Source organism: Aquarana catesbeiana, linkage group LG05 (assembly GCF_042186555.1).
Source record: "Aquarana catesbeiana isolate 2022-GZ linkage group LG05, ASM4218655v1, whole genome shotgun sequence".
In the NCBI taxonomy this organism is placed as follows: Eukaryota; Metazoa; Chordata; class Amphibia; order Anura; family Ranidae; genus Aquarana; species Aquarana catesbeiana.
In genome coordinates, this window is record NC_133328.1 from 548,450,714 (window position 1) to 548,476,845 (window position 26,132).

Sequence of the window (26,132 nt, forward strand, 5' to 3'; positions counted from 1 at the left end):
TGACCTACCGGACTTACAGCAATATCATTGGGCTGTTCACATGACCAGGGAAGTGGACTGGAATGTCCATGCCCGGTGCAAAAGTCGGATGACCCTTGAGAAACTAATGGCGGAGACCGAATTGGGCTCGATACCGTGGGTTTCTAAACAATCGATACCACCTAAGCTTCACACACATCCTCTTATTGAAGCAACGCTCCAAGCATGTGAGAGGGCATGCAAAGCCCACGCAATGTCAGCTAAAGAGTGTCCGAACACCCCCATTAGAGGCAACCCAGACTTCCCCCCAGGTTTACCAAAATCCTATCTTCTGAAAGAATGGCCCTATCCACAAATGCAGACTAAACACTTCTTCCACAGAGGTAAGTTTCTAAGACTACAAGATCTTGCTGCATTGTCCAACACTAAATCTTTCCCCTCTTGGTCTTATATGCAACTCAAACACTTTCTGGACGTGCCAACGAAAATACCCAAATTCACGAACCCTCCCACAGTGTTTGAATCTTTATGTTCAAGCTCGTCACCTCAGAGTCACGTGATTTCAGCCTTATATGCCTCCATGTTTGGAGAACCGTACTCCTCCCTACACACAGATTATGCATTTTGGGAGTCAGCCTTAGACAGGGAGATAGAAGAAGCCAGCTGGGATCGTCCACACTTATACATGCATAAAGGTTCTCTCAATGTCCATACACAGGAAAATGGGTATAAGATCAAAACTAGATGGTATAAGACTCCACAGGTGCTTCATAAGATTTTCCTGACCGTGCCAGAACATTGTTGGCGATGTAGAACAGAGGTAGGCACCCTCCTTCACATCTGGTGGTCCTGCCCTCTAATCCAGCCATATTAGCGTAGAATACATGAAGTGACTACAGCGATCTCTTCACTCCCGTTGGAGTTCACACCAGGACAATACCTGCTACACCTATCTAAAATTCCCCCCCCAAAAATATTTAAAAATCAATAGCTATGCACTTGATAAATGCCGCTAGGCTGTGTATTCCGGTACATTGGAGGTCCTCACAGCCACCTTCACTAAGAGAATGGAGGAGCTGATCCTCGCTTCACAAGATAAAATCTCTTGCTTCTCAGTTATCTGAAAGGCGTGGATCAAATATAAAAATTCCCAGCCATATAAGAATTTATTGCAACAAATTACATAATCTATTACCATTACGCAAAGTTACTGTAGATGGGCCTTCCCGGGGATCCGGGATTCCCAGTGACTGTAGCAGGTGGACTGTAGACGGAGAGGGTAGCAGGTGGGCGTCCACCCCCTCTCCACCCCCCCCCCCCCTTTCTTTTTTCTTCTCTTCCCTGACCTACCCTGTCTTCTTTTTCTTCTCTTAATACAATAGGAGCCTAATAACTAGTTGGACGAGGTGCTCGGTTCAGGTAGTAGTATCTGATATTGTGCCACATGTACCTAGCCACAGTTGAGAACAAGTGGGTGGAGATGAACTAATATATCTATGCTCTGGCAGATGGTTCTGAAAAATTCTGTAATAGTAATAAATTATCCTGAGAGGAGTCATTTCGATATGAGGAGCACATACAACCTAAATTAGGGACTAAGTTCATTCTTTATTATGTAAATGAGATACATATGGAAATTGAGTATACTGTATCATGGATAATTACTATACTCCGAATATGCGATTTATTGCATGAGAAACTTCTAATGGAACCTGTTACCCATGTTGTTACATTGTTGTATTGTTACACTATGCTGTATATTTCCTGCAATATGTAATAAAGTCTTTATGGGAAAAAAAACAAAGCATTTTTTAACCCCTTCCCGACCGGCGCACGCCGATGTACGTAGGCAGAATGGCACGGCTGGGCAAATGGACTTACAGGTACATCCATTTGAAAACCCCGCCGTGCCATTGCGTGCGCGCCGGCCGGGAGCTCCGTGAGTCGGGTCGTGGGTCCCACGGACTCGATCGCCGTGGGGATACCCGCAATGACCTCACGGAGAGGATGAACGGGGAGATGCTGATGTAAACAGCATCTCCCCGTTCTGCCTAGTGACAAGTGTCACTGATCACAGCTCCCTGTCATCGGGAGCTGTGATCAGAGTAATGACACTGCTAGCCCATCCCCCTACAGTTAGTAATCACTCCCCTAGGACACACTTAACCCCTCCCTGCCCCCTAGTGGTTAACCCCTTCACTGCCAGTGTCATTTACACAGTAATCAGTGCATTTTTAATCGCACTGATCACTGTATAAATGACAATGGTCCCAAAAATGTGTCAAAAATGTCCGACATGTCCGCCATAACGTTGCAGTCACAATAAAAATCACTGATCGCCGCCATTACTAGTAAAAAAAAAATTATTAATAAAAATGCCATAAAACTATCCCCTATTTTGTAAACGCTATAACTTTTGCGCAAACCAATCAATAAACGCTTATTGCGTTTTTTTTTTTTTACCAAAAATATGTAGAAGAATACGATCGGCCTAAACTGAGGAAAAAAAAATGTTTTTTTATATATTTTTGGGGGATATTTATTATAGCAAAATGTAAAAAATAATGCATTTTTTTCAAAATTGTCGCTCTTATTTTGTTTATAGCGCAAAAAATAAAAATCGCAGAGGCGATCAAATACCACCAAAAGAAAACTCTATTTGTGGGGAAAAAAGGACCTCAATTTTGTTTGAGAGACACGTCGCACGACCGCGCAATTGTCAGTTAAAGCGACGCAGTGCCGAATCGCAAAAAACGCTCTGGTCAGGAAGGGGGTAAAATCTTCTGGGGCTGAAGCGGTTAATGACTGAGTCAGACATCTGACCAGTCCACCCAACTGAACATGAATTTTACTTTCTGAAGACAAAAATGAAGGCTGAAAATCGAAGAAGCAACTGAAGACATCTGCTTTGAAGCTCTGGCAAGGCATCTTTAGTGAGAAAACCCAACATTTGATGATGTACATGGGTTCCAAGCTTCAGGTAGATAAGGGGGCTTGGACGCATGGAGAGGGGAGGACGGCGCTTGTGCGCCCCTAATGGATGGCCTGCCACTGTATGGGTCCCTTCCTTATATCTATATTCTCTTGAGCTTCTTTGGCAGAGTGTTCTGGGAGCCCTTATTTTGTGTCCTGAAGTATGCCATCCATCCATCCCAGCAGAGATCTCTCCTAAAAAGTGCAGCCAGACCTCCATATCTGAGGTCTTACCCGTCAGTAACCAGTTTGTGAGTTGTGTGCGCAGTGACATATGGTTACATAAGAAGATTGGGCGATATATACATTTAATTCAAGAGTTTTCTTGCATTGTTCATTTTTTATTTGGACTGGTTTTGTACCGTGCACTTTATTGAATTATCATCTTTGGACATTTTTTGATGAATTGATTTTCACATGATGATTTTTATGCAATATCCCTATGCTTATGGGTTGTATTATTAATGTATTAGCACTTTGATATCACAAAACAATTATTTTGTTTATTGCAAAGCAGTTGCCTTGTAAATGGCAGCAGCAACAGTCTGCTATGGGCACTCCTAATGTAGGTAGCAGTTGCTCACAAATGTGCCAGTCTAATTGACATCTAGTATGCTGTATATATGCTGTATATAGTCCATAATGCAAATGAATTCAGTCATCATGTAACATGAATCTTTCTATGATTCTGAAAACATGCTCCGCACTATTTTACCAACTGGCTCCATAGCTGAGTTATGTCATCCCAGAGAATTATAATGTGTCATGTCATTTTTATTTTTGACACATCAATTTACCTTAGAGACTGAAGAAATAAATTCCTTCAACAGATCACAGAAAATCGCAAACAAGCAATGCCATACCCACATACGAAAAAAAAAAGAGGATTGTAGAGAGGAATGTGACACTGGGGGGAAAGGAATAACTTAAAGAGTATTATTTGAATACAGCAATAAAAATTCATTGTGTGTTCACAAAGTACAGATTATCGATGCAATATATTTTTTATTTGTATTTATTACGAAATTTACAAGGTACAGGGAACGGGCGTTGGGGGGTGAAATACCCTCCTCTGTTGGTTTTGTGAAGCACAATTACTGTGACCTCAATATGACCTCATTCTACGGGGGTAGAGAAAGGGCAGTTAAAATGAGCAGAAAGCCTGCACACTCTTTTTTGAATGAACTGTAGAAAAAGTCATTAAATTATATGGGCTAAAGTATAAGATTGAAGCTTGGAGCCCATTTGAGTTGTGAACTATGAGACATATTTGAATTAAAGCCTTCCTTCTAAGGTGCATTAATCCAGTCAGAAGCGTAGACCATTACCTGCAATGATTAGATTGCTGAAGGGGACCGAGTGATACTTATCCATTACGCACATGGTGGATTCAGAAATCTTTTTTTTTTTTTTTGCATGAAATGCAAATTGAATGTACTGCCTAAATGTGGATGTAATGCGGCCATTCTAAAGCAAATAAGCATTAATATTATAGGCTTGTGCTATGGAAATGTCCAATCGTCCAGAAAGGACATAATATTTTTATTAAAGGAAAGAGTATATTATCTGAATATTGGTGCAAGGTGATTTATATTTTATTAAATATGAATTAGTTGGAGGTTATTAGCCAGGAGCAGATTTTTCACGTACATTGGTGTCATGCACTGGATTTGGAATAAAAGTGGAAGCAGGGATATTTGTACGTCTGTATAGAGTTTGTGATAATGCCCACCTCTCAACAGATTTTATATACTTGAAGGCTAAAGCCGGCTATTGACGGATTGAAATTTGGCCAGTTCAGCAGACACTTACGAAGAGTGCAGATTATGGCATTTTTTTTTCCTTAACCGCTTGCTGACCAGCCGTCGCAGTTTTACTGCGGCAGGTTGGCTCGGCTGCGCAAATCGACGCAAGTGTACATCGGTCCCTTTAATGGCTACAGCTGGCGTGCGTGCCCGCGTTGCGTCTTGTGACCGGCACCCGCAATGTCCGCCGGCCACCCGCGGTCACTCCACAGAGAGCCAGGATGGGGATCTGTCAATGTAAACAAACAGATCCCCGTTCTGTCAGGGAAGCAGAGAGAGATCTGCTGTTCCTATTGATCAGGAACAACGATCTCTCTCTACTCCCAATTAAGGATGAGCTCCGGCGTGTTCGCACACCCCACGTGCAGAGCCCGCCAGGAAGTCGGCACTGCGCTGCTCTAATCACAGGCCGTGAGACATTTCCCGATCACTGCAGCCGAGCATCAGGACAATGTCTCACTGCCTGTGATTAGCGCAGCGCAGTGCCGACTTCCTGGTGGGCTCTGCACGTGGGGTGTGCGAATACTCCGGAGCTCATCCTTAATCACAGTCAGTCCACTTCCCCCAACAGTTAGAAACACCTCCCTAGGGAACACTTAACCCCTTGATCGCCCCCTAGTGTTAACCCCTTCCCTGCCAATGTCATTTATACAGTGATCAGTGGCTGTTTTTAGCTCTGATCACTGAAATAATGTCACTGGTTCTAAAAAAAGTGTCAAAAGTGTCCGATCTGTCCGCCGCAATGTCGCAGTCCCCCTAAAAAACGCTGATCACCGCCATTACTAGTAAAAAAAAAAAAATTATAATAAAAATGCCATAAATATATGCCCTATTTTGTAGACACTAGAACTTTTGCGCAAACCAATCAATGTACGCTTATTGCGTTTTTTTTTACCAAAAATATGTAGAAAAATACATATTGGCCTAAACTGATGAAGATCAGTGGCTATTTTTAGCTCTGATCACTGAAATAATGTCACTGGTCCCAAAAAACTGTCAAAAGTGTCTGATCTGTCCGCCGCAATGCCGCAGTCCCGCTAAAAAACACTGATCACCGCCATTACTAGTAAAAAAAAGAAAATTATAATAAAAATGCCATAAATATATCCCCTATTTTGTAGACACTATAACTTTAGCGCAAACCAATCAATGTACGCTTATTGTGATTTTTTTACCAAAAATATGTAGAAAAATACATATTGGCCTAAACTGATGAAGAAATGACTATTTTTTTTATTCTTTTGGGATGTTTATTATAGCAAAAAGTAAAAAAAATATATTGGGAAAAAAACTGGGAAGAGGAAGCAGCCAGGTGGGCTGGGGAAGTGACAGCCAGGTTAGCTAGCATTTTCTGGAGAAGTGGAGCTGGGGTCAGAAGCAGGAGTTGCAGGAAGCAGTTCACTCCACATGTGCTACTTTTCCAAAGGACTGAGAGTTCCTGGCCTGTAAGTGGCTGTTCCTGAGCTGGCAAATAGACTGTTAGCTCCTAAAGGAGTAAACAAAGCAGAGCTGTACAAAGGATCAAGAGTTTGTGCAGGAGGAAGAAGTGGAAGCTGTAAATAGGGAGGAAGTTGTCCCTGGATTTATTGTTGTTTGTCAAGTTGTCCCTACCCCATCCAAGTTATTATCCCCTAATAAAACAACAAAAACAAGCCAAAAGACTGTTTCTGTGTCTGGATGCAAGAAGGAAATGCTATGTGACTGGCTGTGCAGCCGTGGGGACCCTGACATTTGCAACTCCTACGGGGGTAGTGCTACAAACAGAGAACTTTTTATTGATGAAAGCTATAGTACAACTTCTATGAATGAGATGTAAGGTGGAAAGGGAGGGCATTGTCAGCACTCTTGACAAGTGCCTGGGGCAGACGTATTGACCCTCGCAGCACCAGAAGATCAACGCTGTGGGTAGGTGGAGGGGGACAAAAGAAGGAAGATTTCAGTTAGGACAACTGGTACCAACACAAAGAACACTTTTCATTAACCACCAGAAGATTTATCCCCTTCATGACCAGGCCATTTTTTGCAATACGGCACTGTGTTGCTTTAACTGACAATTGCGTGGTTGTGCGACGCAGTACCCAAATAAAATTTATGTCCTTTTTTACCCAGAAATAGAGCTTTCTGTTGGTGGTATTTGATCACCTCTGCATTTTTTTATTTTTTGGGCTATAAGTAAAAAAAGACCGACAATTTTGAATTTTTTTTCTTTCTGCTATAAAATATATCCAAAAAAAATTTGAAAAAATCTAATCTCTTCATCAATTTAGGTCAATTTGTATTCTGCTAATATTTTTGGTGAAAAAATTCCCAATAAGCATATATTAATTGGTTTGCGCAAATGTTATAGCGTCTACAAACTATGGGATATTTTTATTATTATTTTTTTTACTAGTAATGGTGGCGATCAGCGACTTATAGTGGGACCCCATTTTTTTTTCATTGATCTTTTTATTTTTTGCAGCATCAGGTTTTGTTGCTGCATTATTAGTACTGCTCCTTCTGTGCCACAGGTGTTCTTCTTTCTGCATCAGCAGTGGTTTCCCCTTTTTTTCTTTTGGTGTAGCAGCACTAAAATTATTTAGGGTATAATTGCTGTCACCCCATCTGCATCGCAAGTGTCCCTCTTTCTGTGTCGGCAGTGGTTTGCTATTTTTTTTTTATTAATTTATTTATTTATTTTTGCTTTCTTTTCTTTTTATTTTCTTTTAACCCTTTCATGACTAAGCCTATTTTTGACATTTGGTGTTTACAAGTTAAAATCCGTATCTTTTGCTAGAAAATTACTTAGAGTCCCCAAACATTATATATATATATATTTTTAGCAGAGAATCTAGAGAATAAAATGGCGATTGTTGCAATATTATATGTCACACGGTATTTGTTTTAAACGCAACTTTTTGGGAAAAGGGACACTTTCATGAATTTTTAAAAAACCAAACAGTAAAGTTAGCCCAATTTTTTTGTATAATGTGAAAGACGATGTTACGCCGAGTAAATAGATACCAAGCATGTCACGCTTTATAATTGCACGCACTCATGGAATGGCGACAAACTACGGTACCTAAAAATCTCCATAGGCGACACTTTGCATTTTTTTTACGGTTACCAGGTTAGGGTTACAGAGGAGGTCTAGTGCTAGAATTATTGCTCTCGCTCTGATGATCGCAGCGATACCTCACATGTGTGATTTGAACACCGTTTACATATGCAGGCGCGACTTCGGTATACGTTTTCTTTGCTGCGCGAGCTCGCGGGGACGGGGGCGCTTTAAAAAAAAAAATGTTTTCTTATTTATTTTATTTATTTTTATATTAATAAATTGTGTTAAAAAAAATGATTTGATCACTTTTATTGCTGTCACAAGGAATGTAAACATCCCTTGTGACAGTAATAGGTGGTGAGAGGCAGGGGCGTTGCTAGGGGGTGGCTATTGGGGCTATAGCCCCGAATCTGGGACCCATAGCCCCGAGTCTCTCCTCCGAAATCTCTCTCCGCCTGCTCCACATCAGCGCTCTTCACAGCCTGGCCTCTTCAATCTGGGAGCGAGGTGCGGCGAGCAGCAGAGAGATGACATCATCATCTCTCTCTGCCCACCACACATCAGCATTCTTCCTCTCTCACAGCACGGTGGAGTGGAGGTCACATGCTTCCTGTCATTGTGGAGTTTTGCAGCCGGACCCTCTTGCTTCAATGTCGGAGGTGCAGCGGGGAGCAGCGACATGACATCATCTCTCACTGCCCGCCCCGCATCACCTCTCTCCTGCTCTCACTAAATGGACCAGTGCTGTCAGCCTGCCACCAATGCAGCGTCAATGCACATTTGGTGGCACTGGCTGGCATGGCAAGTGACAATCCACATCAATTGGCAAATGACAACCCACATCTGGTGGCCGGTGATGTGGCAAGTGACAATCTGCAAATGGTGGACAGAGATGTGGCAATCTGCAAATGGTGCCAGGATATGTGGCAAGTGACAATCGGCAAATGCTGGCAGGTGACGTGGCAAGTGACAATCTAAAAATGGTGGCAAGAGATGTGGCAAGGTACAATCTGCAAATGGTGGTAGGAGACGTGGCAAGAGGTAATCTGCAGATGGTGGCAGGTGACGTGGCAAGTGACAATCCACATCTGCTGCCAGGTAAAAGTGGCAAGTGACAATCCACATCTGGTGGCAGGCGACATGGCAAGTGACAATCCACATCTAGTGGCAGGTGACGGTGGTAAGTAACACGCTGCATCTGGTGACAGGCAACGGTGGCAAGTGACGCGCTGCATCTGGTGGCAAGAGATGTGGACATGCCCAGGGCTCCCACTGATTCTGCAGTATGGTGAGTTGAACCACTTCATTATATATTAGAATGTAACAATAGAAATAATGCACTACAATCACCCTGACAGCATATTAACCATGGTGCCATGATGATTGAAGCGCTAACACCATCCATCGCCTGTGAAAAATTGCTTACCGCTAATCCCCCCCCCCCCCCCCACGGGCATGCAAAAAGGTTGGTGACCGCTGCTATGGGCTCTAGCCCCAGATCTTCTGCAAACCTAGCAACGCCCCTGGTGAGAGGTACTCTTTATGGAGGGATCGGGGGTCTAAAAGACCCCCGATCCCTCCCTTGCATTTCAAAGTATTCAGATCGCCATTTTCGGCGATTCTGAATACTGTATATTTTTTTAAACCGGCGCCATTCGCAGCCGAGTAAATGGGAAGTGACGTCATGACGTCGCTTCCGTGTTTACAATTAGGAGACTGGAACAAAGCCACTTACGGCTTTGCTCCAGTCTGTCCCTAGCCGCCGGAGGTGGCGGATTGTTGATTGGGCATCCCGGTGGAATGGGAAGCCCGGTAAGAGCGGCGGGAGGCGGCGGGAGGGGGGACGTCCCCTCCCGCTCCTCCGGTATAAGAAACGAGTGGCTTTTAGCCGCATCGGTTGTTATCCCTGAAAAACCGATCGCTGGCTCTAAACGAAACGGTACTGGGATGATGCCTGCAGCTGTGGGCATCATCCCGGTATAATCCCCAAAAGCCAAGTATGCACATCTGCGTACGCTCGACAGGAAGGGGTTAATTATATATATAATAATTATATATATATATATATATATATATATATATATATATATATATATATTTTTTTTTTGCCGTAGCAGCAGGGCATAATTGCTGTTCCTCCATTTTTCATTGCAGGCATTTCCCCTCGGCGTCAGCTGTGGTTCCCTTTTTTATTTATTTTTTGGCTTTTTTTAATTTTTTTTTTTCCAGCAGCAGCAAAAAAAAATTCTCCATAATTGCTGTTCCTTCTTCAGAGTCGCAGGTGGTCTTCCTTAGTCACCACTGTTTTTTTCTTTTTTGTTTGGCTTTCTTCATTTTTTTTTACTTTTATTTTATTTTTTTTGCATCAGCAGTAAAAAAGAATTCTCCACAATTGCTCAACCCTTATTATCTTTATTAAAAATAAAAAAAAACTATAATAAAACGGTTTATAGTGCACCAAGCACAAAAGTATTGCACCCAAGCACCATATTTCCATCCCACACTCTATAATGTTTGACAGATGCATGTAATTAAAAAAAAAATCTAATTTTTAACAGCACCGAGCAAGAGTAACTGTGAGGGGTTACAGCAGTGTTTTTCAACTGGGGTTCCACAAGAAGTCCCCAGGGGTTCCGCGGCAATCTACCCGTCAATCACAGGGAGCTGACGGATAGATCGGGTCTCCATTAACACATGCAGAGTATCGCAGGAAGCGTCTGTATTAAGTTCTCTCTCATATCATGCTGCTCTCTGCGGGCCTGCCCTTTCTTTCCTTCTATCCACCCCAACAGCTTGTGACATCACCTGGGATGGACGGGAAGAGAGGAGGGGCTGGCCGGGAGCAGCGCAATATGAGAGAGAAGATTTATTTCAGCTGCTTCCCGCGCTACTCTGCATTTGAAATGTCTACAACAGTGTACCAGTGTGCCCCATGCCCTGCTGTGAGTGTGAGTTGTGATGTGCCCCATGCCCTGTCATGTGCCCCGTGATGTGCCCCATGCCCTGCCCTGTGCCCTGTGATTAGCCCCATGCCCTGTCATGTGCTCTGTGATGTGTCCCATGCCCTGTGATGTGCCCTGTAATGTGCCCCATGCCCTGTCATGTGCCCTGCGTTGTGCCCCATTCCTTGCCCTGTGCCCTGTGATGTGCCCCATGCCCTGTCATGTGCCCCGTGATGTGCCCCATGCCCTGCCCTGTGCCCTGTGATTAGCCCCATGCCCTGTCATGTGCTCTGTGATGTGTCCCATGCCCTGTGATGTGCCCTGTAATGTGCCCCATGCCCTGTCATGTGCCCTGCGTTGTGCCCCATTCCTTGCCCTGTGCCCTGTGATGTGCCCCATGCCCTGTCATGTGCCCCGTGATGTGCCCCATGCCCTGCCCTGTGCCCTGTGATGTGCCCCATGCCCTGTGATGTGCCCCATGCCCTGCGATGTGCCCAATTCTCTGCAATGTGCCACATGCCCTGTGATGTGCCCCATGCCCTGCCATGTGCCCTGTGATGTGCCCCATGCCCTGCCCTGTGATTAGCCCCATGCCCTGTGATGTGCCCCATGCCCTGTGATGTGCCCCATGCCCTGCGATGTGCCCCATTCTCTGCAATGTGCCCCATGCCCTGTGATGTGCCCCATGCCCTGCCATGTGCCCTGTGATGTGCCCCATGCCCTGTGATATGCCCCATGCCCTGTGATGTGCCCCATGCCCTGCCATGGGCCTGTGATGTGCCCTCCACCCTGCCATGTGCCTGTGATGTGCCCCATGCCCTGTCGTGTGCCTGCGATGTGCCCTGCCGTGTGCTCAATGCCCTGCCATGAGCCTGTGATGTGCTCTAACATGTGCCCCATGCCCTGCTGTGAGCCTGTGATATGCCCTGCTGTGTGCCCCTTGCCCTACTGTGAGCCTTTGATGTGCCCTGCCATATGCCCCATGCCCTGCTGTGAGCCTGTGATGTGCCCTGTCGTGTGCCCCATGCCCTGCTATAAGCCTCATTATGTGCCCCATGTCCTGCTATGAGCCCTGTAATGTGCCCTGTGTCCTGCTGTGTGCCCTGTAATGTGCCATGTGTCCTGCTGTGTGCCCCATGATGTGCCCTGTGTCCTGCTGTGAGCCCCATAATCTGCCCTGTGCCGTGCTGTAGGCCCCAGAAAGTGCCCTGTGTCCTGCTGTGAGCCCCATAATGTGCCCTGTGTCCTGCTGTGTGTGCCCCATGTTCTGCTGTGTGCCCCATTTTCTGCTGTTTGGCCCATGATGTTCCCCATTTTCTGCTGTGTGCCCCATGTTCTGCTGTGTGATCCATGATGTGCCCCATGTTCTGTGTGTGCCCCTATGTACTGCTTTGAGTCCCATAATGTGTCCTGTGTCCTGCTGTGTGTCCCTTAATGTGTCCAATTCCCTGCTGTGAGCCCTCTAATGTGGCACGTGCCCTGCTGTGTGTGTCCCCTGATGTGCCCCATGTTCGGCATTGTGCCCTGCTGTATGCCCCTTGTGCCCCATGTTCTGCTTTATGCCCCATGATGTGCCCCATGTCCTGCTGTGTGCCCTTTGATGTGCCCAATGTTCTGCATTGTGCCCTGCTGTATGCCCCTTGTGCCCCATGTTCTGCTTTATGCCCCATGATGTGCCCCATGTCCTGCTGTGTGTCCTTTGATGTGCCCCATGTTCTGCTGTGTGTCCCTTGATGTGTCCTGCTGTATGCCCCATATCCTGCTGTGTGTCCCTTTATGTGCCCCATACCCTGCTGTGAGCCCTGTAATGTGTCATGTGCCCTTTAATGTGCCCCATACCCTGCTGTGAGCCCTGTAATGTGCCCTGTTGTGTGTCCCTTGATGTGCCCCATGTTCTGCTGTGTGTCCCATGTTATGCTGTGTGCCCCATGGATGTGCCCCATTTTCTGCTTTGTGCCCCATGATGTTCCCCATTTTCAGGTATGTAGCCCATGTTCTGCTGTGTGCCCTTATTATGTGCCCCATGTTCTGCTGTGTGCCCTTATTATGTGCCCCATGTTCTGCTGTGTGTCCCTTAATGTGTCCAATTCCCTGCTGTGAGCCTAATGTGGCACGTGCCCTGCTGTGTGTGTCCCCTGATGTGCCCCATGTTCGGCATTGTGCCCTGCTGTATGCCCCTTGTGCCCCATGTTCTGCTTTATGCCCCATGATGTGCCCCATGTCCTGCTGTGTGCCCTTTGATGTGCCCAATGTTCTGCTGTGTGCCCTGCTGTAAGGCCCTTGTGCCCCATGTCCTGCTGTATGCCCAATGATGTGCCCCATGTCCTGCTGTGTGCCCTTTGATGTGCCCCATGTTCTGCTGTGTGTCCCTTGATGTGTCCTGCTGTATGCCCCATATCCTGCTGTGTGTCCCTTTATGTGCCCCATACCCTGCTGTGAGCCCTGTAATGTGCCCTGTTGTGTGTCCCTTGATGTGCCCCATGTTCTGCTGTGTGTCCCATATTATGCTGTGTGCCCCATGGATGTGCCCCATTTTCTGCTTTGTGCCCCATGATGTTCCCCATTTTTAGGTGTGTACCCCATGTTCTGCTGTGTGCCCTTATTATGTGCCCCATGTTCTGCTGTGAGCCCCATGGTGTGCCCAATGCTCTGCTGTGAGTCCTGTAATGTTCCCTGTACACTGCTGTATGCCCCTTGTACCCCATGTTCTGTTTTATGCCCCATGATGTGCCCCATGTTCTGTTGTATGCACCATGTTCTGCTGTGTGCCACTTGATGTGCCCCATGTTCTGCTGTGTGCCCCATAATGTGCCCTGCTGCCCCCATGTAATGTGTCCCATAATGTGCCCTGCTGCCCCCCCCCCCCCCTGTATTGTGTCCTCCTGACCTCCTGTGCTCTGGCCTGCTGCCCCCTGTACACTGCTTATCTCCAGTTAAACCCAGAATTGAGAATCTGTGCAAAAAAAAAAAACAGTACAAGTTAGTACTTGTACCACATAAAATAGGTAAGTTTTAATATTTTTTTCTATTATTTAATGCTATTTCTTAAAATAATTGTTGTTATATCATAGCTCGATGATCACAGCGTTGTTCCGTGAGCTGTAGATCTGAACATTATTTCAGGGGTTCCCGAGATCTCAGACTTTTTGCTGATGGTAAAAAGATTGAGAAACACTGGGTTACAGTGTTCAGGCACCACTAGGGATGGGCGAACGGTTTGGGCCGAGCATAAGTTTGGCCTGAACATCGGCCATTCAGGTATTCACCTAAAACCCAAAGTTTCTGGGCACTTAGTGGGATGTTCGCCTGCCGAACGCAAGGTCAATAGGTTGTTAAGGCTTCCCGCTGAGAGCTGAATTAAAAAAAAGAATTGTAAAAAAGTAATGAAAATTTAAAAAAAACTGGGGGAAAACTAACTGGGGGGACCCATTGGGTCTAGTATGGATTTAAAGGGGAACCCCATGACAGATATAAAGAAAAAAAACCCCGAATCAATACCAGGCCCTTAAAAAAATAGCATGGGGTCCCCCCCAAAATCTATACCAGACCCTTATCTGGGCAAGCAGCCTGGAAGGTCAGGAAAGGGGAGGGGATGAGCGAACATCCCCCTTCCTGAACCATACCAGGCCACATGCTCTCAACATGGGGTCCTCTCCCCTCACAGGCTGGATGCCGAGTGAGGGAAAGATGGCCCCCGCTTGGCTCCACACCATTGGATGGCGGGAGCGACGTCAAACGTCACTTACGCCCAATTGTCTTAAAGGGGAAATATTTTTTTTGCAAAAAAAAAAGACATTTAATTATTTTTGTTATTGGATTTTAGTATCAATGTTAGATCTGAGGTCTTTCTGACCCCAGATCTCACATTTAACCGCTTTAGCCTCGGAAGATTTTAACCCTTTCCTGACCAGATCACTTTTTGTGATTCGGCACTGCGTCGCTTTAACTGACAATTGCGCGGTCATGCAAAGCTGTACCCAAACAAGATGAAGGTCCTTTTTTTCTCACAAATAGAGCTTTCTTTTGGTGGTATTTGATCACCTCTGCGGTTTTTATTTTTTGCGCTATAAACAAAAAAAGAGCGACAATTTTGAAAAAATTCATTTTTGTACTTTTTGCTATAATAAATATCCCCCAAAAATATATAAAAAAAACTATTTTTTTCCTCGGTTTAGGCCGATATGTATTCTTCTACATATTTTTGGTAAAAAAATCGCAATAAGCTTATATTGATTGGTTTGCGCAAAAGTTATAGCGTCTACAAAATAGGGGATAGTTTTATGGCATTTTTATTATTCTTTTTTTTTTTTACTAGTAATGGCAGCGATCTGTGATTTTTATCGGGATTGCGACATTATGGTGGACACGTTGGACAATTTTGACACATTTTTGGGACCATTGTCATTAATACAGCGATCAATGCTATAAAGATGCATTGATTACTGTAAAAATGTCACTGGCAGGGAAGGGGTTAACACTAGGGGGCAATCAAGGGGTTAATGTGTTCCCTAGTGTGTGTTCTAACTGAAGGGGGGAGGGGACTGTGCAGGGGAGATGACAGATCCCTGTTCATACTCTGTATGAACAGACGATCTGTCTGTTCTCCCCTCAGAGAATCAGAAACTGTGTGTTTACACACACAGATCCCAGCTCTCCGTGTGTTCTCCGGCGGCGAGCGTGCCCCATAGTGGCCACAGGGCGAATCGACGTTACATAATGTCGCCTCGCCCAGCCGTGCCATTCTTGGCAAGTGGTTAAGAGGTCCTGTCATGTTTTTTTTCTATTACAAGCGATGTTTACATTCCTTGTAATAGCAATAAAAGTAAAATAAATAAAAAAAAAAAAAAAAAAATTTAAAGCCTCCCATCCCACCGAGTTCACGCGCAGAAAGGATCGCATACATAAGTCACCCTCGTATATGAAAATGGTGTTCAAACCACACATTGGGGATATTTATTATAGCAAAAAGTACAAAATATTGTGTTTTTTTCAAAATTGTCAGTCTTTTTTTGTTTATAGCGCAAAAAAAAAAAAAAACACAGAGATGATCAAATACCACCAAAAGAAAGCTCTATTTGTGAGAAAAAAAGGATGTCAATTTTGTTTGGGTACAGTGTCGCACAACCGCGCAATTGTCAGTTAAAGCGACGCAGTGCCGTATCGCAAAAAATGACCTGGTCATTGAGCAGCCAAATCTTCCGGGGCTGAAGTAGTTAATAGAGTTTGCATGTTCACTAGAACTTTTTCCCTGTTCAAGATGTTCTGGTGGGAACTGAACAGGAAGGTGTTCGGTCCATCCCTACTAAAAATATACACTGCCATTGTACTAATGACACTGGCTGGAAAGGGGTTAACATCAGGGTGAACTATTTGCCTAGCCATTGTTTTTCTGTACTGTGGGAGGTGCTTTGATTAGGGTAGGAGATGGAATTTGTTCCCTGCTTTCCCTTCCCTCCTGTGCAAATGGCAATCTGTCGTGTTTACATAGGCAGATCGCAGTTCTGTGTCTTTTCTTCACAATCGGCGGATGCTGGTAAGGATTGAGTGCGCACTGCCTACCGTGAAGTGTTGGATCATGTATATTTATGTGATCCGGCGCACATGTGCTGCTCTGTAGCAGTAAAACTGCTATAGGGCGGACCTGAACTGGTAAACTGGTATTAAACCCAAAAGTGAACACCTATTTTTTGTTGTAGCTTACCAATTCTCAAATGTGGTGGGTGCATTCATTTTCTTTTTTAGGCTTTCTTTTATTTATTCTTACCTGGTGATCCAGTCAGTAAGGCTTTTGTTTTTTTAAAAGAACTAGATCTCCTGCAAATGTATCAGTTATGCCCGTACACACGATCGGACATTGATTGGATATTCCGACAACAAAATCCATGGATTTTTTCCGACGGATGTTGGCTCAAAGTTGTTTTGCGTACACACGGTCGCACAAAGTAGTCGGAATTTCTGATCGCCAAGAACGCGGTGACGTACACCACGTACGACGAGACTAGAAAAGGCCAGTTCAGAACCAAGCGCGGCACCCTTTGGGCTCCTTTTGCTAATCTCGTGTTAGAAAAAGTTTGGTGAGAGACGATTTGCATTTTTTCAGACTCGTGGTTTTCAGATCGTTTTCTGCTGTTCAGTTTGTGCTTGTGGGTAGTATCTGCTCTTCAGTGCGTGCAGTCAGTTCATATTGTACTATTCAGTGCGATCTTGTCCGCTCGTTACTGTTTTTCAGGTCGCTCTTCACAGGCCTTGCTGTTCTTCAGTGCGTTCTGTTACTCCGTTCTGAGCAGCCGACCGTTTTCTAGCTATGTTGCGTATACGTACTCCTCATAGAGTTCGTGCTGTGCGGGGGCTTGGTGTTGGGGTCCTTACCTTGACACAAGTCCAGTCCATGAACAGGGTGGGGAGGAGTTCATGGACCAAGAATTGGTTGCTTCAGCGTGACCAGTTTTGTCTAATGCCTTTGCTCCGTGAGATCCGTGAGATTAATCCTGATGATTTCAGGAACTTTCTCCGGGTGATGGACCCCATATTTCACCATTTGTTGGCTTTGCTGACCCCTTATATCAGCAGGCAGGATACCTGCATGAGGCAAGCCATCACTCCGGAGCAGAGGCTCGTCGCCACCCTGCGGTACTTGGCGATGGGGAGAAGCCTGCAGGACTTGAAGTTCTCGACAGGCATCTCCCCCCAGGCTCTGGGGATCATTATCCCAGAGACCTGTTCTGCCATCATCCAGGTCCTGCAGAAGGAGTATATTAAGGTAAGATTTTTATCCTTTAATATCACATGTTATTGTATGGAATGTTTGCTAATGTATTGTATTTCTTTCCTTATTCCCTAATTACCATGATTGTAATATGCTGTGAATGTCCCCTTTGTCCTCATGCATGCTGGATTTTTATGTAATTATTTTTGTTGTCCTTCATACATATTTGCCTTCACTTACCACCCCAGCATGGTCTCCTGGCCCTATATTCACCTCGTGTAGTCACTTAACAATGTATTTTATCAGCTCCATAGTAGTGCTTTACCCCAAACACCCCCTAAAATGTTTTTAAATGTGATTTGTGCTTTAAATTCAGGCAGAGTGCCAGAGGCTTTTTTGGGTGGGTCCCCAAATTATTTTTAACCCTCCCTCCCCCCAACTGCTAAGTCAGCTGATAACAATTCTCTATCTATCCTCAATCATCTATCTGCTAACTTTGCCAAACCCATACACACTATACCCATCTCTTTTGTGGTCAGATTTATGGATTAATTCCCCAAAGAATACTTTCAAATGGTACTGTTTAAAGTTTCTGTATACTATTATTATCTTGATAGTTAATAGCAGAATGTCCAAATGTGCTCACATGTGTACAATGTGTATTTATATCTTTGTATTATGACACTTCTTACCTGTCCAGTGGGCTGCCAATAGTGTAACTAAGGAGGGGCTGTTTAAAGTAATACCCATTATTTAGGCATTCATCTCTCAATGAAGTGGAGAGGGTTACCTGTCCAAGAGTTCCCCCCCCCCTATAATGTTAGAAATGGCCCATGAGAGGGGGGGAGGTGGAATCTGATAGGTGTACCTTATACTTTGGTCTTTAAAAACTCCCTCAAATAAATGTTATCTTGATGTTGGCCAAGAATGTTTGTGTCTAATCAGCTTTCCCTGTTTATGTGCAAAATGACTAAATTTTTTTTTTTGTTTGACTCCACAGTTTCCTTCCACGCCACAGGAATGGCAGACTGTGGCCTCCCATTTTGCCCAGCGGTGGGACTTTCCTAACTGCGGAGGGGCAATTGATGGGAAACACATCCACATCGTCCCACCACCCAACTCGGGGTCATACTATTATAATTATAAGGGGTTCAATAGTATTGTGATGTTGGTGGTGGTGTCGGCTACTTATGAGTTCCTGTATGTGGACGTGGGGAAGAATGGCCGGATGTCCGATGGTGGAGTCATCGCCCAGACGGAGTTCTACAGGCATCTCCAGAATGGCAGCTTGGACTTGCCACCTCCAGAAGACTATGTGGAAGGACTCCCATTTGTCTTCGTTGCGGATAAAGTGTTTGCGCTGGGGGACCATCTTATGCGGCCATTCCCGATGAGGACCCTCACCCCGGACCAGAGGGTTTTTAATTACCAGCTGTCCAGAGCCAGAAGAGTGGTGGAGAACACATTTGTAATCATGGCCAGCCGGTTCCCCCTATTTCTTACACCCATACATATGGCGGAGTATAAACTGAATCATATAATCCTGGCGTGCTGTGTTCTACACAACTTTTTACGGCAACATTCTGACAACTATGCTGGCTCCGTTGGGCCTGAGGCTGGAATTCAAAATGAAACAACCCTGACGGCGCTTGAAAGTGGCCGTCCTGGCTTGCCCCCCCGAGTGCCCGTGATGTCCGGCTAAGATACCTTGAATTCTTTGCGGGTAGTGGGGCTATCAATATGCCAGACAATGTCTGAAACCTTTTTCAAATAAAAAAACAAATAACTACTCAAATCTTTGGTGACATTTACTGCCCGTGTTTGTTTTAGCTGACCCTGACAGAAATGTGATGAGTCCTGAAAGTGGCATGATTGTGTAACCTTACAAAGCACTGTTGGGTGTTATTTACTAACGGCACTTGTACTGCAAAGTGGATTTGCCCTTAGGAAATAACACCCATTGTCACAGAAAACACCAATTAGAGCACCACAAAAGTGTTGGAGCGTTGAAACAATAATCCACACATTCTTGATTATTAATCTTTTTAATACCAGCACAATCACATGTGCATTTAGAAAAGGTTTTTAAAACAAAACAACATGTTTGTTGTATAACAATTTTTGGGGTCACATTAGAAAAAGTAGAAATGTCGATTTAAGATAAAACAGGCATGTTTAAAACCAACAAGAAAGACACAAATCTTGAACTTACAAAGTTCACATTTGGTAGAACTTGAAGGCAATATCAGACATGAGTATTTACAAACTGTGTTTGATATTGCGTTCAGATGGGGTGAAGTCACCCCAGGAAAAGCCAAATTTTGAAGATGCACACAAATTTACGAATGTCAACATGTGCTACCTGCCATCACGGGGGATCAAGGAACGTGTTTTGGGGGTGCAACCCTTTCCTCACAGCTACTTTATTATTGAGGAAGGGGTTGCACCCCCAAAACGCCTAAATTGATCTCCCGTTATGGCAGATAGCACATGTTGACACACTGTGTGCATCTTCAAAATTTGGCTTTTCTCAAATTTGTCAAAAAATTTCAAAAATTTTTAGCACACAAAAAACCAAAGGAATTTGGAGGGGTTTTAAACTCTCCCTAAAACATCAATGATGTTCTTCATTTTTTGTTGAACATCATTGATGTTTTTCTGGATGTTTTCCAAGTCCTTATTACACCCAATGATCTCCCCGATCAGGATCTGTGCACTTTCCGAGGTGAAAGGAGCTGGATTCACAACATCACGATCACTTAAAAAGACAGAAACCAAAAAACACCATGTATTATAAATATGCCAACATCCATCTCTTACCTGAGCCTGTGGTCGCAGACACTCACCTGTTGTGGTGCCAATTTCCACCACGTCTTCCTCCTCCTGCTCTGCTTGGCTTGGGTGGATTTCCCCTTCTTCCGGAGGTGGGGGGTCTCTGGTCTCCTCGGATGAGGGGTGTCCTCCGAGTCTTTTATCCCCAATGTAAAAAAAAATTGGTATACTTAGCACACAGAGATTTGATGGCAGAACTATAAATATGAAACATTGCTTGGAAGTTGGGTACAATTGTCTGTTTTGGCAGAGTTCCAAGATGTTGCATTTTTCTTGTCCTTTGTCAAGCTTCAATACTTTACCTGTTTTGTACAAGCTTCACAGATGGAGACACCCCTATAGTATACACTGGAGCACCTGTGTGGGCCCCCTAATAAAAAGGGTGTTCTTGTGTCCCACACTAGTGCTCCAGCGTCCAGATGTGTAAACAGCTGCTGAGTGTCCTCTCCTTACACAGAATCTAGTTTGCATTTCATTCTAGTAACAAACCCATCTACACAACCAAATTATTTTCAGACAAGTAGGCCTTAAAAAATGTGGGCAAATGCATATGGCTAAAACAATGGTGTTTTCTAGGCCGAACAAAAAATGTTTGATACGAACGAATAATGTGCCCATGAACATGAAAGTTGACATTTTAAACTGGATAACAGTTAAGAAAAGCACATGGAGCAGCACGAATGTAATAAACATAAAAAGAATAGGAACACAGCACAACTACTTACTTTTTTACAGCACTTTCCGGATCTTTCGGTACTGCTTGTGCTCTCTTAATTTGAGGTCCGACCACCGTTTCCTGAGCTGATCCTTCGATCGTCGTACCCCAAAATTCCGGTGCAGACTCTTGACCACTTTCGCCATGATCTTGGCCTTTCTGACATTGGGGTTGGGGTAAGGTCCATACTTCCCCTCATAGTCGGCCTTCTTCAGGATGTCGACCATCTCCAACATCTCCCCAAAGGACATATTTGATGCCTTAAATCGTCTCCTTCTGGATCGGGACGTTTCTGCCTCGGGGCTTTCCTCCTCCTCCTCGTTGGTGTAATTATCTGACACCTGCTGTGTCTCCGCCATGTGCTCTTCCCTACTGCGATGAACGAGAAGGGGCGGGGAATAGACTAGAAAGAACGTCAGGGGCGGGCGGAGTTTCATGCATGCGCAGTGTCTATAAAGCGTAATATGCGTGCGTAGTATGTACGATCTGTGAGCGGAGGAAGCAGGGCCGGACTGGGAATAAAAACCAGCCCTGGAAATAATTTCATACCAGCCCCATAGTATTTTTATACCAGCCCAACCTCATAACGTCGTTATTTTCTTGTTCACAAAAGGGAAAACCATGCATTTTAAAGCACATTTGAAGAGTGTATTATATATAGATAAGAGAGACATGGAATTTACAAACAGCAGCAATTTTTTTCAAGGCAAAAATCATGCCATTTACTGGCACATTTTTTATTGACACTGCAAAAAAAAGGTGCCGTAAATGGCAATTTTCAGTGCAAATATCAATATTTAAGCTATAACTGCTATTAGTAATGTGTTAAGTTAAACAAAAGTCAAAAACCATATTTCTCCATTTACATGAAAGTCAGATTAATATAACCCAACACAGAGTTCCCCCATATATCAGGAGGATTCCCCTTTACAGTGCAAGGGAACTCTGATATAAAGGGAAACATTGCAGATCATGATCTAAGCGGAACTCTGATATAAAAGGGGGGCACTGGTGACCAGAGACCCCACTTATATCAGAGTCCACTGCATTCCTCTTTACATCAGAGTTCTCACTTGCACTGTAAGGTGGAATCCTGCAGACTATGATGTAAAGGGGAACTCTGGGAATGTGGGGAGGTCTCTGGTGACCAGAGAGTACCTTCCGCAGAAAGAAAACACTAAAGTAAGGGGGTTTACTGATATAAGGGGGAAACCTATATATCAGTGCCCCCTTACAATATTGTATTGACCCCCCCCCTCAGGTAGGCCTGGCGGCGCTGTCACTGACCTCCTCTCGGGTGCACCTTACAGGGCTCAGTCAGTCGGCTTCAGCTCGGTGGCTCTGGTTTTATCCCATAGTTTCCTCTCCACAGTCCATACATGTCTGACTTCTCCCATGACCCCCATCCCTGAGGCACTCCCACTGTTGACTCCACTCCAGACTGCAGACGTGATATAAGGCAAGAGATGGTCAGAGGCTGCCGATGGTACAGGGGAGGTCAGAGGCTGCCGATGGTACAGGGGAGGTCAGAGGCTGCCGATGGTACAGGGGAGGTCAGAGGCTGCCGATGGTACAGGGGAGGTCAGAGGCTGCCGATGGTACAGGGGAGGTCAGAGGCTGCCGATGGTACAGGGGAGGTCAGAGGCTGCGGAGGGGGGATGACAGGAGGTCAGAGGCTGCAGGGGGGTGACAGGAGGTCAGAGGCTGCAGGGGGGTGATAGGAGGTCAGAGGCTGCAGGGGAGTGACAGGAGGTCAGAGGCTGCAGGGGGGTGACAGGAGGTCAGAGGCTGCGGGGGGGTGACAGGAGGTCAGAGGCTGCTGGGGGGGTGACAGGAGGTCAGAGGCTGCGGGGGGGTGACAGGAGGTCAGAGGCTGCGGGGGGGTGACAGGAGGTCAGAGGCTGCGGGGGGGTGACAGGAGGTCAGAGGCTGAGGGGGGGTGACAGGAGGTCAGAGGCTGCGGGGGGGTGACAGGAGGTCAGAGGCTGCAGGGGGGGACAGGAGGTCAGAGGCTGCAGGGGGGGGACAGGAGGACAGAGGCTGCAGAGGGGGGACAGGAGGTCAGAGGCTGCAGGGGGGGACAGGAGGTCAGAGGCTGCAGGGGGGGGGACAGGAGGTCAGAGGCTGCAGGGGGGGACAGGAGGTCAGAGGCTGCGGGGGGGGACAGGAGGTCAGAGGCTGCAGGGGGGGACAGGAGGTCAGAGGCTGCAGGGGGGGACAGGTCAGAGGCTGCAGGGGGGGGCAGGAGGTCAGAGGCTGCAGGAGGGGCAGGAGGTCAGAGGCTGCAGTTGGGGCAGGAGGTCAGAGGCTGCAGTTGGGGCAGGAGGTCAGAGGCTGCAGTGGGGACAGGAGGTCAGAGGCTGCAGGGGGGGCAGGAGGTCAGAGGCTGCAGGGGGGGCAGGAGGTCAGAGGCTGCAGGGGGGGCAGGAGGTCAGAGGCTGCAGGGGGGCAGGAGGTCAGAGGCTGCAGGGGGGGCAGGAGGTCAGAGGCTGCAGGGGGGGACAGGTCAGAGGCTGCAGGGGGGGGACAGGTCAGAGGCTGCAGGGGGGGACAGGTCAGAGGCTCCAGGGGGGGAGAGGTCAGAGGCTGCAGGGGGGACAGGAGGTCAGAGGCTGCAGGGGGGGCAGGAGGTCAGAGGCTGCAGGGGGGCAGGAGGTCAGAGGCTGCAGTGGGGGCAGGAGGTCAGAGGCTGCAGTGGGGGCAGGAGGTCAGAGGCTGCAGTGGGGGCAGGAGGTCAGAGGCTGCAGGAGGTCAGAGGCTGCAGTGGGGGCAGGAGGTCAGAGGCTGCAGGGGGGCAGGAGGTCAGAGGCTGCAGGGGGGGCAGGAGGTCAGAGGCTGCAGTGGGGGCAGGAGGTCAGAGGCTGCAGTGGGGGCAGGAGGTCAGAGGCTGCAGGGGGGGCAGGAGGTCAGAGGCTGCAGTGGGGGCAGGAGGTCAGAGGCTGCAGTGGGGGCAGGAGGTCAGAGGCTGCAGGGGGGCAGGAGGTCAGAGGCTGCAGGGGGGGGCAGGAGGTCAGAGGCTGCAGGGGGGGACAGGAGGTCAGAGGCTGCAGGGGGGACAGGTCAGAGGCTGCAGGGGGGGGCAGGAGGTCAGAGGCTGCAGGGGGGGCAGGAGGTCAGAGGCTGCAGGGGGGGGCAGGAGGTCAGAGGCTGCAGTGGGGGGCAGGAGGTCAGAGGCTGCAGGGGGGCAGGAGGTCAGAGGCTGCAGGGGGGCAGGAGGTCAGAGGCTATGGGGGGGGCAGGAGGTCAGAGGCTGCAGGGGGGGGCAGGAGGTCAGAGGCTGCAGTGGGGGCAGGAGGTCAGAGGCTGCAGTGGGGGCAGGAGGTCAGAGGCTGCAGTGCAGGCAGGAGGTCAGAGGCTGCAGTGGGGGCAGGAGGTCAGAGGCTGCAAGGTCAGAGGCTCCAGGGGGGGGAGAGGTCAGAGGCTGCAGGGGGGGACAGGAGGTCAGAGGCTGCAGGGGGGGACAGGAGGTCAGAGGCTGCAGGGGGGGACAGGAGGTCAGAGGCTGCAGGGGGGGACAGGTCAGAGGCTGCAGGGGGGGGCAGGAGGTCAGAGGCTGCAGGGGGGGCAGGAGGTCAGAGGCTGCAGTGGGGGCAGGAGGTCAGAGGCTGCAGGGGGGGCAGGAGGTCAGAGGCTGCAGTGGGGGCAGGAGGTCAGAGGCTGCAGTGGGGGCAGGAGGTCAGAGGCTGCAGTGGGGGCAGGAGGTCAGAGGCTGCAGTGGGGGCAGGAGGTCAGAGGCTGCAGGGGGGCAGGAGGTCAGAGGCTGCAGGGGGGGCAGGAGGTCAGAGGCTGCAGGGGGGGCAGGAGGTCAGAGGCTGCGGGGGGGGGACAGGTCAGAGGCTGCAGGGGGGGCAGGAGGTCAGAGGCTGCAGGGGGGGACAGGAGGTCAGAGGCTGCAGGGGGGGGACAGGTCAAAGGCTGCAGGGGGGGCAGGAGGTCAGAGGCTGCAGGGGGGGGGCAGGAGGTCAGAGGCTGCAGTGGGGGGCAGGAGGTCAGAGGCTGCAGGGGGGGCAGGAGGTCAGAGGCTGCAGGGGGGGCAGGAGGTCAGAGGCTACGGGGGGCAGGAGGTCAGAGGCTGCAGGGGGGGGCAGGAGGTCAGAGGCTGCAGTGGGGGCAGGAGGTCAGAGGCTGCAGTGGGGGCAGGAGGTCAGAGGCTGCAGTGCAGGCAGGAGGTCAGAGGCTGCAAGGTCAGAGGCTGCAGGGGGGACAGGTCAGAGGCTGCAGGGGGGGGCAGGAGGTCAGAGGCTGCAGGGGGGGACAGGAGGTCAGAGGCTGCAGGGGGGGACAGGAGGTCAGAGGCTGCAGGGGGGACAGGTCAGAGGCTGCAGGGGGGGGCAGGAGGTCAGAGGCTGCAGTGGGGGCAGGAGGTCAGAGCCTGCAAGGTCAGAGGCTGCAGGGGGGACAGGTCAGAGGCTGCAGGGGGGGGCAGGAGGTCAGAGGCTGCAGGGGGGGACAGGAGGTCAGAGGCTGCAGGGGGGGACAGGAGGTCAGAGGCTGCAGGGGGGGCAGGAGGTCAGAGGCTGCAGGGGGGGGCAGGAGGTCAGAGGCTGCAGGGGGGGCAGGAGATCAGAGGCTGCAGTGGGGGCAGGAGGTCAGAGGCTGCAGTGGGGGCAGGAGGTCAGAGGCTGCAGGGGGGGCAGGAGGTCAGAGGCTGCAGGGGAGTAGGAGGAAGAGGCCACCAGACGAGTACTCACTGCGGTACTTTTAAAAATGGCGCCGCTCAGCGCCATCGTCACTGCGCATGCGCCCGCATTTCCGAGAATTGCCGAGTGTGTACGGACTTTCCCGAGCACGGCTAGCTCGGGAAAGCCCGTACACACTTCCGAGAGTAGCGCTAGCGCAGTTGCATGTCAGCCTGGCGGCCCCGCGGCCATGTTTCTTTCAGGCGCCGCTGCCCTCACAGCGGCACCAGGGGCAGCCAGACAGCCGGCCCACCGGGTATTTCCCGGTATCCCAGTAGGCCAGTCCGGCCCTGGGAGGAAGGAGTAACGGAGGCGCCGATTGTGATTGCGAAGGTAAGATTTAACATTGGGCCTATACTGCTTCTAGACTGAGGCCTGTATTTGCACAAGTTTAGAAGACTTTAGGCTGACATTAGGGTTTGTCTTGTGTTGTGTCTTGCAATGAAAATGGATATCTTGAA